The sequence below is a fragment of the Acinonyx jubatus genome, chromosome B1 (assembly GCF_027475565.1).
Source record: "Acinonyx jubatus isolate Ajub_Pintada_27869175 chromosome B1, VMU_Ajub_asm_v1.0, whole genome shotgun sequence".
NCBI lineage: Eukaryota > Metazoa > Chordata > Mammalia > Carnivora > Felidae > Acinonyx > Acinonyx jubatus.
In genome coordinates this window covers 97911357-97925064 of record NC_069382.1, presented here as the reverse complement: position 1 = coordinate 97925064, position 13708 = coordinate 97911357, and the positions used below count along the sequence as shown (strand labels likewise).

General features: G+C 36.4%; 1 long non-coding RNA gene across 1 annotated transcript in view; it reads left to right on the top strand.

Moving 5' to 3' along the window:
- LOC128314467 (uncharacterized) overlaps positions 1 to 13708 on the top strand; it is a 194593-nt gene that overhangs the window by 162716 nt on the left and 18169 nt on the right. Inside the window, exons 2-3 of the long non-coding RNA XR_008296144.1 lie at positions 4947 to 5139; positions 6364 to 6444. This is a non-coding gene — a long non-coding RNA (uncharacterized LOC128314467). The remainder of the gene's footprint in view (positions 1 to 4946; positions 5140 to 6363; positions 6445 to 13708) is intronic.

Genomic DNA, 13708 nt, shown 5'->3' with positions numbered 1-13708 from the left:
GATGATGCTGGATTGAAGTCTCCGCAAAAATAAACATCACCTTTCAATATTCAGAGAGAGAGTTTATGCATAGTTCTTCACCTCTAGAAAATAGATTTCTCTTAGATGGAATTCATTACCTCCACAACGTTGTGAGAAGTTGAGTTCAAGTTCCTAAGTGCGCATTGTTCTCTCTAAAACTCGCTCTGCCTACAGTCTATATTCTTTTACAGGAAGGATCATCACTCACCTAGTTTCTCAAGCTGAATATCCCGGCATTTTCCTTGTAGCTTTCCTCACTGTGTCCCCACCTCATATACAATCACCCATTCTAAACCCTGCCCATCTGATTTCTAAATATTTTTTAACTTTGAGCCCTCTTTTTCAGATTAGCACTATCCTCAAAGAGTTTCTCATCATTCCTCAAATGGTCAGGGTCCCCAGCCACCTAACTGGGCTCTCTGCCAGCTGACCCGACCCATGGATCCATCTGCCTCCCAGCTGCTAGAAAGAGCTCTCCAAAACAAAAGCCTGCCAGTGGCTTTGCATTGCCGCTGTAGGATACAGTTTCATCTCTGTCATAGCTCCCAGACTCCCTTTCCAGCTTCACGTGGGCTGCTCTTACATCTACCGGAAGCCAAAGCTGCCCACTCTCTATGGTTTTCCTCACGTTATGTGCCTTTTCTCATTCTGTCAATCTGCCCGCCATGCCCTCCTCTCATCCGTCACACTTCCGCCGTGGTCACCCTGTCACCACAATGCCTAGCTGATCACTACAGGTCTTACAGGATTTATTTCAGGCAGTACTCTTCATAAAAAAAGCTCTCCCCGAAGCTCCAAAACGACTTTAGGTGCCCTTCCTCTAGGTCCTAGAATTCTTGGGCATTCGTGTTTTGCCTGTCTGAATATTTTTTTTCTGGTAAAGTGGGTTCTAGGCTGAACTATTTTTGATCTTTCTCCATAAATTAGGCTTAGTTACTAGAATATAATATACAGGACTTTGATGTTTAATGATAAAACACAGTGCATTTTAGCATTTAAATAAAAGCCTTTAACATGTATAAATGAGAGTTCAAAATATGTAAGGAATTTACATGTAAACACTGTCATCATATTTTTTTTTAATTTTTTTTTAACGTTTATTTATTTTTGAGACAGAGAGGGACAGAGCATGAACAGGGGAGGGTCAGAGAGAGAGGGAGACACAGAATCTGAAACAGGCTCCAGGCTCTGAGCTGTCAGCACAGAGCCCGACGCAGGGCTCGAACTCACGGACCACGAGATCATGACCTGAGCCGAAGTCGGCCGCTTAACCGACTGAGCCACCCAGACGCCCCATTGTCGTCATATTTTAAATGAAAAAAAATGTATGGCATAAAGAGCAGTATGATAGTATGACACTACTAGTTGTGTTTTGGTTTTTGTTGTTGTTTTGTGGGCACTGGGTAATAAGGAGCTGCACCAAACCGTAGGACTAAAACTGTGGAAATTGTTTTTGGCTCTGTTCCCCTTTCCACCAGTTTCTACCCCCATCAGCAGCTGCGGAGAGGGTTAGGCAGAACTCCTTGGTTCAGCCACCATTATATATATCACATTACAAACTAATAAAAACCAACGTCCCACACCCTGTGCTCTCCCCATCAGCCTTTTTCCTGTGTTATTATCTGTGGAGATGTTCTTATCTGTGGAGTAGAGTGATTTCAAACCAAGGAGATGGTGGGGTTTATGATGTCTTAAGAGGGGCACTGGAAAATTTTCTTCAGTGTGTCAGCTAGCAAAAATATATAAAGTACATGCATTTTAAGCATGCTTTGTTATTTAAGATTAATTTGAAGAGAAGTTCTAAAATTGCTCTCTGTTTGCCTCATTCTCCTACACAAATAACACTGACATTTACCATGTGACATTCTGTTTTCACTATTTATCTTTCTTTTATTGACAGCAGAAGCCAGATGACTATTTTGTTTCCTCAGTGTTTTGTGTTGTGCTTGCACATAGGGTGTACTCAGTGTGATTGTTGAGTGAATTAAATTAACAAATTAAATAAATGCAGGAGTGATTGAATAATTCAACTGATTTCTCACTTCTTTAATAAGAACATAAAGGGCCAAATGCTATATTGGTATTTACACCAGACAGCAGATTAAATGAAGCAATGTCAAAAGTATATTCAAAATTATCCTGTTGGAGTTTCTCTTCATAGTCTAATTTGTTTTTAGTATTCTTTAACTCAAACAACTAATCATTATTTTTATATTTTGAGTAAAATGCATGAGTTTGAAACCTCAGGAGCTTCCTGGGTATAATCTAAAATCAGACCCTATAGGGGCGCCTGGGTGGCTCAGTCGGTTGAGCGTCCGACTTTGGCTCAGGTCACGATCTCGCGGTCCGTGAGTTCGAGCCCCACATCGGGCTCTGGGCTGATGGCTCAGAGCCTGGAGCCTGCTTCCGATTCTGTGTCTCCCTCTCTCTCTGCCCCTCCCCCGTTCATGCTCTGTCTCTCTCTGTCTCAAAAATAAATAAACATTAAAAAAAAATTAAAAAAATAAATAAATAAAATCAGACCCTGTATGTGGAGGGCAGGGAGAAACCAAAAGAAAGAGGCAGGCCATTCCAGATTGGTAGGTGGCAGATTCGCCTGCCAGAATCTTAAAAGTTTATACAGAGGCCTTAATGGTGTTTAGTCACATATACCGTCTAGATGGTCTCATACCATATTACCGTCTCAAGGCTATGACCTTGGGACAACTTTTGGGAGTAGGGGAGGCAAGGAGAATGCACATTCCAAGATAGGGGGAGGGGGTTGGTGAAGAACTTCGATTGCCTGGCTCCAGCTCATGGGGTCAACTGGTGGTCACATCTCCTTAATGATCTCTCCCAACCAAATGAGAAAGAAAATGACGTTCATTTCTACTGTCAATTACTGATTTTTTTTTTAGAAAGTTACTTTTTTGCCTAAATAAAAGCTGTTATAAGGAGACACAATAGCCTGGGGGACCTTGAGAGCTTCGAAATTCATAGCGAATTTAAAGTGCACACAATCGAAACTTACATGTTGAATACAAACTACAAATAGCTCATTTCAACATAAGATAGACTATAATTTCAATAGATCGTTGTCTGTTTTTTAAAAAATAATGGAAAGTTGTTTCACCTGTGACACCATTTCTTTGTTTCTGCGTAACTGAAACAATTATTAACTGAGGAATTTATGAGAATTTTTAAAAACTGCACACATTTGCAATATATATTTTTTTCTTGTTGACTATTAGATGATTACTTTTGTTCCCCCTCCCCCTACATTATCACTCACTGATCTGGTTGGAATATAGAAAGATTTAGTAAAAACAGTTGAAGTGCTATGAATGACATGGTATATTTTGAATTATTTTACTTCTCAAGATGTTTACAGAAATTATACACACTCATGGAACTTCCAAAATTTGGGGTTTTTTTTTGTTGTTGTTAAGAAGGAAATTGTGTTATTGGATATATTGAAAAAGTTTTTTGTGTTCTCTTTCTTTGAGAGATTGGAGGGCTTATTTTAGTCAGTACAACAATTAATAACATATATGTTTCTCTTATACCTAAACATAGTACTATGAATGACTAGAAATTTGCATTTTGTTTATAACTTCAAAGAAAATTTTACGTTTTAAGTAATTGAAATAAGTGAAGGAAGACCAAAAAAATAGAAAACAAATACAAAAACAAAAAAATCTTTTACTCTTTCAAAATATTTAATTTACCCAAGAATTACATCATTTGTTTCCAAATATATCCTCATATCCTAGATTAGGGCTACAGTAGTGTTAAATGATTATTAATGTCCTGTCAAATCCTTGGATTCTAACAATTTAGAGCACTATGTCTGGAAAATTCTAAGTAAAATAAATTCAGGCAAGACAGACATATATGGAGTTTTTATTCAGTTATTTCATATTTTTTTAAGTGGGAGATAAAGCTATTTTTAAAATTTATTTATTTTAGAGAGAAAGAGAGAGCAGATGGGGTGTTGGGGGGGAGAGAGAGAGAGAGAGAGAGAGAGAGAGAGAGAATGAATCCCAAGCAGGCTTCACCCTCAGCATGGAGCCCAACTTAGGGCTTGATCCCACGACCCTGGGATCATGACCTGAGCTGAAATCAACAGCCAATGCCCAACCGACTGAGCCACCCAGGTGCCCCTCAGTTATTCCATACTTCTAATTAAACACTTTTTCCATGTTTAAATACTATTTTTTTAATGAATTTTGAATTTCTTGTCTTCTTGCAAGTAACAGGAAATCCTACAAATAGTAGCAGAAATAATCCAGAGGTAGACGTACTAGAACGGCTGTGCTTATTCCATAGTTACATTCCTTCTGTCTCTCTAATCTGCTCTCCTTATGTGTTCGTTTGTCCCTTTCCTACAAAACCTCATATCTCCACCCTTTATTACTGTCTACTACTGATTACCTCTAGCTATACTGAATAATTTTGAAATCTTTGGTCAGGATAGGCATACCTCCAATCCTCTGTTCCCCTCACTCCTATTTGGCAAATTCTAGTAATCTTGCAGATCTCAGCTGAGACAGTGCTTCCTCCAGGAAGTCTTTCCTGATTACCAAATTCTGGATTCAGTGCCCTTCTGAAGTGCTCCTCTTCATCTTTCATAAATGAAATTATGTATTTCTATTGTTTTATCACTTGTCTCTTTCCCATGTTGAGCTGCTTGTTCTATGAAGATAGAGATTGTGCTAATCTTATTCACTGCTATGTTTCCACCCATTAACCAAGTAATAACACATACTTAGATTTTGTTTAAATATATTGTGCTTTGTAAAATTTGGAATAAATTCTAAATAGGGACTCAATAATTCTGAAGTCCAATGGTTTTGATTCACTCAATCATTCATTCTTCATATAAATATGTATTGTGTCCTGTCATGTAACAAGAAGTGTGTGTTTTCTAATTTTTATTTTCTTAGAGAGTGCACGCATGCACTTGTGGGTGGAGAAAGGGCAGAGAGAGAAAGAGAGAAAGAGGAAGAATCTTAAGCAGTTTCCACACTCAGCACAGAGCCCAACATGGAGCTCAGTCTCAAAACCGTGAGATCATGACCTGAGCTGAAATGAAGAGTCGGACACTCAACCGACTGAGACACCTAGGCACCCCAAGAGGTCTGTTTAATATTGGCATTCATGGGTTGTGCATTATGAATGCACTAATAGAGACAGATACGAAACTAATAGAGACAGATACGAAATGCTGGAAGTGTTCTAAATAGTCAGTAGCTGTACTTGAGGAACTCAAGGATAACTCTCCAGAGTAAGTAGGATTTTTAGATCATGAGGGCAAAAATTTTCCTATCTTCTTCATCACAGAATCCCCAGTAAATAGAATAATGTTTATCTTATAATCTTTGTTAAATAAAAGAATAATCCATTCAAGAGTAAGAGAGAAAGTGGGAAGATTTGCACATTAAAACATAAATTTCTTTATAAATATAAATCTCTGAAAAATTTAGGTTAAAATGTATTTAAGTTAATTATATGGATATTTGAGGCAAAGATATGTCTTCAGCTTGAGATACCTGGATAATTCTCTAGCCCACCTATGACACAACCAGCTTTTCTTGCCTGATTCCAGATTATGGATCTATGTTATAAAAAAATAATGATCATAGTTATGCCTAATAATATTGATGTTGTTTTCTGTTTTGATTTGGAATCTCTAAGAAGAAAAACATTTGTGGGCGCCTGGGTGGCGCAGTCGGTTAAGCGTCCGACTTCAGCCAGGTCACCATCTCGCGGTCCGTGAGTTTGAGCCCCGCGTCGGGCTCTGGGCTGATGGCTCAGAGCCTGGAGCCTGTTTCCGATTCTGTGTCTCCCTCTCTCTCTGCCCCTCCCCCGTTCATGCTCTGTCTCTCTCTGTCCCAAAAATAAATAAACGTTGAAAAAAAAAATTAAAAAAAAAAAAAGAAGAAAAACATTTGTAAGGTCCTATTGATCAAAACATTCCTTGTGTTAATTACTGCCATAAAAGAATTATTAGGTTAACATAAATAGTGTTAAGGGTCAAGTTGAGGTATTATAAGCAGTGAGTCTTAGATTATATAATCTAGAAGATTGGTTTGTAAAAAGAAAACTAGAGTAAAGAGCATCCAGGGCAACTGAACACACATGTATGCTCACTTTTCTGCACACAAATACATCCAGATTTATGTTTCAGGACATAGAGTTTAATAGGCAATACTTATTTTCAACGGTACAAACTCATACCACTTGGGTGAAGCACAGGGTCTAAATGACTTCTCCATGGTTATGTATTTAGTGAGTGGCAGAGATATTTTACTTTTAGATTTTGAGTTCTACATTATTTTTAATACAATCTGCATTCTGCAGGTTCCTGAGGAACTCACTGTGTATACCTTCCTTGTATATTCAAGGTGGAGAGCACTCAACTGTATTTCAAGTTGCAATCTGGTGAATTTTTCTATACCTCTGTATTGAGATCCAACCTCTCTAGTGCTGAAGGAGAGAAAGAGTTCTCAGCTCCAAGGTAAGCTTAAAAAGTTCAGGAATTAGGGTTCTTGGTCAGTGAACAGTAGGATGGAAAGGCAAAACAGTTGGGTATAGGGATTGGCAAAAATTCAAGACCTTTTGCATTTTTTTCCTTCCGTAGTCCCTACTCCAAACTGCCCCACTGTTAATAAGTTTTAAAGCTGTTTAAGCAGTCATTAAATCCTGCTGGGAGATTTCTGGGTACTCTAAATTTACAAATAAAAGTTCAGAACTGGGAGCCATTGAATACTTTCTGGCACAACAATTCATTGCTTTTTGTCCTGAGCATAAGCTTGGCTCAGGAAGAGAAGATGGGAGGCTCCCTTCCCTCCATGCTTGAGAATTCATATTCCCTGATGTGAAGAGAGAAAAGAGTAATATATGAGGGAGAGAGTGTAATACCACATTCTTTTATTAAATATAAGTTAGAGTTAGGGGATATAATGTGTGGGGTTTGTTTCAGTGTTTTGAAGTGGGCCCTGAATAAGTACAGTTTTATTCTAATGATACACATATGTTTGTACTTGGTATATTGAAAATATTATTTAGAACGTTGGGTTCAAGGGACTGAGGTCCTCAGGAAGACAGCAAGAAGTCCAAATGGACATTGGATAATTACAGTAGGTGCTTTGTTGAATGAGTCTTTATTTACACAAGTTTCATAAGATAGTTGAAAGTACACAAAGCCTTCCCAAGTGCATTTTCTCAAGATTTCTTGAGATCAAATTCAGAACAGCATTTCCTATATTAGTGTCCCTTTTCAAGTTAACTTTCCAGGTGTTTCAGCTGTTTTCCAGGAAGTATAATTCATGTGGGGATGTGTGTGAACTCTTCCTTAGCTATTTTATGTTTAATATATGCTAGGGCTTATTTATTTATTATTTCCCCATTGTTTTTATTAATTTTCTAATAGTGTATTTGGGAAAATAGTATGTCTATTTTTCTTTCTACAAGCAAATCCGGTTTGTGAGTAATTTCCAAGTCATTTTCTCATATTATTCAATAAATTATGTTTTAACATGAGACACAACATTGGAGGAGACTTCTTTCCAAAAAATAATATAATGGAAAGAAAGAGAATCTTGCGGCTCTAAAGCTTAGATTTTTAATATTTTTATTAAAAAAATTTTAATGTTTTTATTTATTTTGGAGAGAGAGAGAGAGAGGCAGAGCTCAAGCAGAGGAGGAGCAGAGAGAGAGGGAGCCACAGAATCCGAAGCAGGCTCCAGGCTCCATGCTGTCAGCACAGAGCCTGACATGGGGCTCAAACTCATGAACTGTGAGATCATGACCTGAGCCAAAGTTGGACACTCAATTGACTGAGCCACCCAGGCACCCTAAGATTTTTAATTTCTTATTAGTTTATCATATAATAACTACTTTTGTATTTTTAACTACTAGGCCTGTGGGAAGACATGATAATTCCTAAATATTATGAGAATATTTTCAATATTAAACTGAGTATGTCAATTACTAAGCATCAAGTAATTTTTGAAAACAGAAATAAGCATGCGAATTGAGCTTTTTTTTGGGGTGGGGTATGCTATCTTAGGAACTTATTTTAAGTGCTAGGAATGTTTTTTAACTAACAATAAAAGAGTTTACAACTAAAGGTAGAAAGAAACCCTGTCTGCATGCAGTGAATATTTTTGGATTCTAGGTTACAATCTCTTTTCTCAGCTATTTACATAACTGGCAAAATAACTTAAGGTAGGATTGAAATAAAAACATCAAAGTGTTGTATGAAAAGCATACTATTTGCTAGGCACTGTCAATTATACTAGCTCAATTCCTACTTCGAAATCTTTATTATGGCTTTCAAATTATTGTTTCACTGACTGCTGTTACCATTCTTTCCTTTTTATTAACTTCACATTTTCCAAGCCCACTATCTTCTTTCCAGTGTCTTCAGTGTTATTCAATGACATCATGGTCTTTGCTCCATATTCATAATTCTTTTTATTCCTAACTCACCACCATCTTCTCCTGACCTCATCTTAAATGACTTTTGTGCCACTATTAATAAGATACTTATCATTATAAGTACACATCAACTTGATAGTAAACTGAACTACATTCCCCAAACCACATCCTAATCCTTGTTATCACTTCTGGAAAAAAGAAAATAGGAAGTCTTTACTATCTGATCTTAGCAGTGGCATGTGCTGGTAAATGTTTAACAATCAGCTCTCTGGGAAAAAAAAAAAAAAAAAAACAGAAAAGAGAGGGCCTGATTTGTACTTGTTCCTGATTATCATGGTGTAAACACTTCCACTGTGGCTGATTTCGAGTTACCACCGTGATTCCCTTGAACACACAGTTGGGAAGAAATGCTTACAATCTGCTCTCTGTAGCTGGAACTGGCTGCCGCACACCACTGGATCATAGATTCTTATTTCTACATTCTTCATGCCTTTTTCCCCTATTTTTCTAATTTCGAGTGTCTTAGCTATTGCTGTCCTCACTCAGTTGATCACCCTAACTTTCTTTTCTTCCGTGTTAAAGCTTATTGGCAATCCCTTCAAACACAACTCCTGAAGGGGAAGGAAAAAAAAAGAAAGAGGTTAGAGTGGGAGAGAGCCAAAGCATAAGAGACTCTTAAAAACTGAGAACAAACTGAGGGCTGATGGGGGGTGGGAGGGAGGGGAGGGTGGGTGATGGGTATTGAAGAGGGCATCTTTCGGGATGAGCACTGGGTGTTGTATGGAAACCAATTTGACAATAAATTTCATATATTAAAAAAAAAAAAAAAACTCCCCAAAGAATCGCATTTTCCAAGCCTTTCCATTGCACTAGACACACCCATCAAAACTAAGCCAGGATCAACCAAAGTCTTTTCCTTTTTCTTTTTTATCCATTTCTCCCACTTCTTTTTCCTGAAAGTGAAAGGGCTGAGAGAAGATTGTGTATCTGTGTGTTAGGATTGTGTTTTAATGCAAATCTATAAATTCTGGGGAGTCTTTTGTGCCTTTATTATGCCTTTTAATTATTTCAATCAGTTCCTCCAATTACGCCTCATAATAGCTCTTACAACCCTTCATCACTCATTTTAGGTCTTGCTTTAGTTCTATTATTTTAGCAAAATCCGCCTCCAAGAACAGAGAGCCCACGAATGATGTTATATATACTCCTCCCACCTTGACCTTTGTTTCTGCTCATCCCTCACTACTTCCACATCCCTCTTTTTTTCTAAAACTTAACCTTTACCTTTGCTTTTTTGAGGGAATCTCATTTTATTTTCTTTATGTGGCTCAATCCATCGTTACTCCAATTTCCCCAGACTGTTTTTCACACTCTCTTTCTATTCTTAGCCTCCACTTTGCTTGAAATCGGATGGAAACATTTCCTGCCTTGAAACTAAAACAAACAAGATCCTTTTCTCAACATCTTCTCATAAAACCACCAAACGTTACTTCTTTCTTTTATTGATACCCTTACCCTATAAAGAGTTTTTGTACTTTGGGTTTTTATTTTCCATATTACCCATTTTTCCTTCCTTAATGGGAATATGACTTCTGTATGTTTGTAGGACCATAAACTTCAGAACACTAACAGTATATCTTGTTCATAGCACTTTGCAATATGTCTAGGCAATCAATAAATATTCCGTGAATAAATACAAGCCATCACCACTCCTAAAACTGTCTCCACTTAGTCAGTGACTTCTTGCAGTTGTCAAAATGATGATTGATTGATTGATTACCACCTGTAAGACTTTCTGTAGCATGAAGCTTTCCTGGAAACTTTTTCTTCTCATAGCCCTTTCATTTCTTGTTTTCCATGTTCATAACTTTCTTTTCATTTTCTTCTTGTCCTTTAGAATACCCTTTATTTTCTTTGGTAACTTGCTCCATAAAGTTTGATGAGCTCCAGTGTCCTTTCTTTTCTCAGTTTTATTTCTTCCCAGAGTGGTTTTCTCTTGGCACATATGAAGAATGTATGTGTATTAACTTATCTATACATCAATGGACAAGTCTACGTTTTTAAAAATTATATTAATAAAGATAGTGTGAAATTGATATAAGGATAGACAGCTCAATGGAACAGAACAGAGAGTACACAAATAGATTCACCTATACAAGGCTGAATAACTTTTGACAAAGGAACCAATGCAATAGAGTGGGCAATCCTGTTAAGAAATAATGCTGTATCAACTGGATAATTACATGAAAAAAAAAGCATTAGCTCTAACTTCTTCATTAGAACAGACAAGCTATTAACTTGAGATACATTTTAAATCTAAATGGAAAAGGCAAATGATTATTTATGCAAACCTTCAAAGTTCCTAAACATAAAAGAAAAAAATTAATTGGATTTCATAACAGTTAAAAACATCTGCTCATCAGAATATATAACTAAGAAAATGGGAAAGTCTACAGACTGTGAGCAAATTTCTCAATACATATATTCAACAAAGGATTCCTATAGAACAGTAGCTAAAAAAAAGTTAAAAATGGCTAAATGACAGATTATTTCAAAAAGTAAGTATATGAATGGCCAATAAGCACCTGAAAAAGTGCTCAACACCGTTAGTCATCAGAAATGCAAAGTAAAATCACAATGAGCTATTTCTACACACTAGGTAGAATGGCTAAAATTTCAAAGGTGAACAGTAAGCACTATTATGTTGAAGAGTATGTAAAGCAACAGAACCTCTCATCCATGGTTTTTCTGAGGGTAATAGGGTGCAACCCTATTTGGAAAATATGTTGGCAGCCACTTACAAAGTTGAACATGTTCCTACATTATTATGCAGCAATTCCATCTTAGGCATCTACACATAAAGAATGACAAAATTTGTCTCTCCCCCCAAAAAACTTGTGTAAGAATATTCACTGAAGTTTTACTTATAATAGCAAAATATTGGAAAAAACCTGACTATCCATCTGGAGAACTGACAAATAGATTGTAGCATATTCACGCAATGGAATATTACTCAGCAATACATTAATTTAAAGAATGAGCTTCTAATGCACATGGTTAAATGTCAAAAATTTACACATTGAGTGAAAAAATCCAGACCCCAAAAGTTTACATGATCCCATTTATATGAAGTTCAAAACCAGACAAACTAATTAATGGAGATAGAAATTAAAATAGCTATTGACCTAGGAGGAAGGCGATCTTCTTGAAGAGGTAATTGGACCTTTCAAGGTGGTAACAGTGTTCTGCATCTTGCTTGATTGGGATATTGGTAAGACAGTTGTATAAATTGTCAACACTCTTGAACTCTATTCTTAGAGCTATGTATTTTACTCTATTTAATTATACCTCAAATAAAATTAATTAAAATATCAATATTTTCATCCCTCATCTTGCTCTCGAAATCCAAACCTTTATTACTATTGACTGAATGTCTGCACCTGCAAAGTTCTATTTCAAATGCAATGTATTAAATAGTAGAACCAAGTATTTTTTTTTTCCAAATTCTCAACTTTTCTTCTCTTCCTGGCTTCACTCTTTGGTTGATCGCATCGCCATAACTTCAGTTAGTCACAGCTCAGAATGTTGAGCCATCTGTCTTCTTCTCACCTATTTCTTCTCTTCTCTTTCTATTCTGGGTGTCCTATGGTTTCCACTTCTAAACCATACCTTGTATCTTATCATCTGCATGGTTCTGCTGGCACCTACAATGCTATGCTGCTCTTATCTCAACTATGATCTAATCCTCTTGCTTTGGGTATCAATTCTTTCTATCTTTTATACAGTATTGGTCATTTTTCTACCATTCATATAGCCTGTGCAAACATGATTATCATGTCAACACCTGTCTATAGGCCCCAGTGTCTTTATTGTCTACAGTAGACTTTGCAAACTATTGACCCCAAACTGGATTTGGTCAACAAACATGTTTGGCACTTATGAATTGAACCTTAGAATTTGTGGATAACTCTTGACAAACTGTAAGACCTCTCATGAAAATCTGAATTGCCAGCTTTTATGAACAAAATCAGAAGGTCTGACAATGCTGTGCTTCAATTCTTACAGATCACCAATTGTCTCATGCTGAGTTAGTCACTCTCCTCCTTTAGATGGGGGCATGCATTAGCTGTTCTCCATCATCCTCTTTACTCCCCCTGACAGGTTGTCCTTCACTTAGTCACTGTACTTGCCTGGTGTTTGGGCTTTAGTAAGACATGACAAATAAGAATCTTCACAAATTGGCCTCAGTTTTCTTTTTCAAATATATTCACATGATCCTTGAAAGTTCATAGGTTTCTGTGATTACTTTCTTCCCTTTCTGGAATTCTCATCTTTTTTTCTTTATATAACTCCCATCTTTCTTCCTATATACCGGTTTCTACTCTAGCAAAACTACAACTCCTACATATTCTGCAAAGATTAGTTAAAATTTAAATTTTCTCTTATCCCTCCCTGAACATTTTTACTTTTTATGTTTTATATGTTCCTGAAATAACTTATGTCACGGAATAATTTTGGCCCACATTTCTGGTTTCTCTGCCAAACTCTGAGCACAAGGTGAAGAATCATATAATACTTATTCTTAGATCTCCAGGAACTGGCATCTGGTGTGTGCACTATGAACTAGCCTTCACAATAATCCTTGAAGTTGTGTATTACTGTCCCTATTATAGTTGTGGAAACTGAAGCTCAGGTCATGCATCTGGCCAGTAAAGGGGGCAGTGGTCTCTCTGACTTGAGTTCATGTATTTGTTCCATGAAACCAAACTGTCATTTTGAAGTCTTAATAAAAGACATTAATACAATAATTTTATTCAAGAGAATCTTAGGGACAAATTTTAATAATCATATTTATTTAAGTAAATACATTTCTATATAATGAAAATTATTTGAAAGCATGTCAGAAATAAAAACTGAAAATAAATTTGATAGAATGTGGGCCATTTCTTGTAAAGGAATTATAAATTATCAATACATTGAAATGTTTATCAATATCTTAATTACAATATAATTAAATTGCTTTTCTATTTAAAAAAAGTGTGGACAAATTTTAACTTCACCTAAAGATACCATTAATGCAGAATTGAGTGGAAATAAAGATGATAATACTATCTTCAGAATGGTAGAGAAAAAAAAAGTCAATAAAAGGTGTGTCACAAATTTCATGATGATTTGGCCATTCATTGCATTTTGCTGCAGTAGAGCAAAACAAAGCAAAAAAACAAAAACAAAAACAAAACTATCTTATTGTGATGTTAAAAAT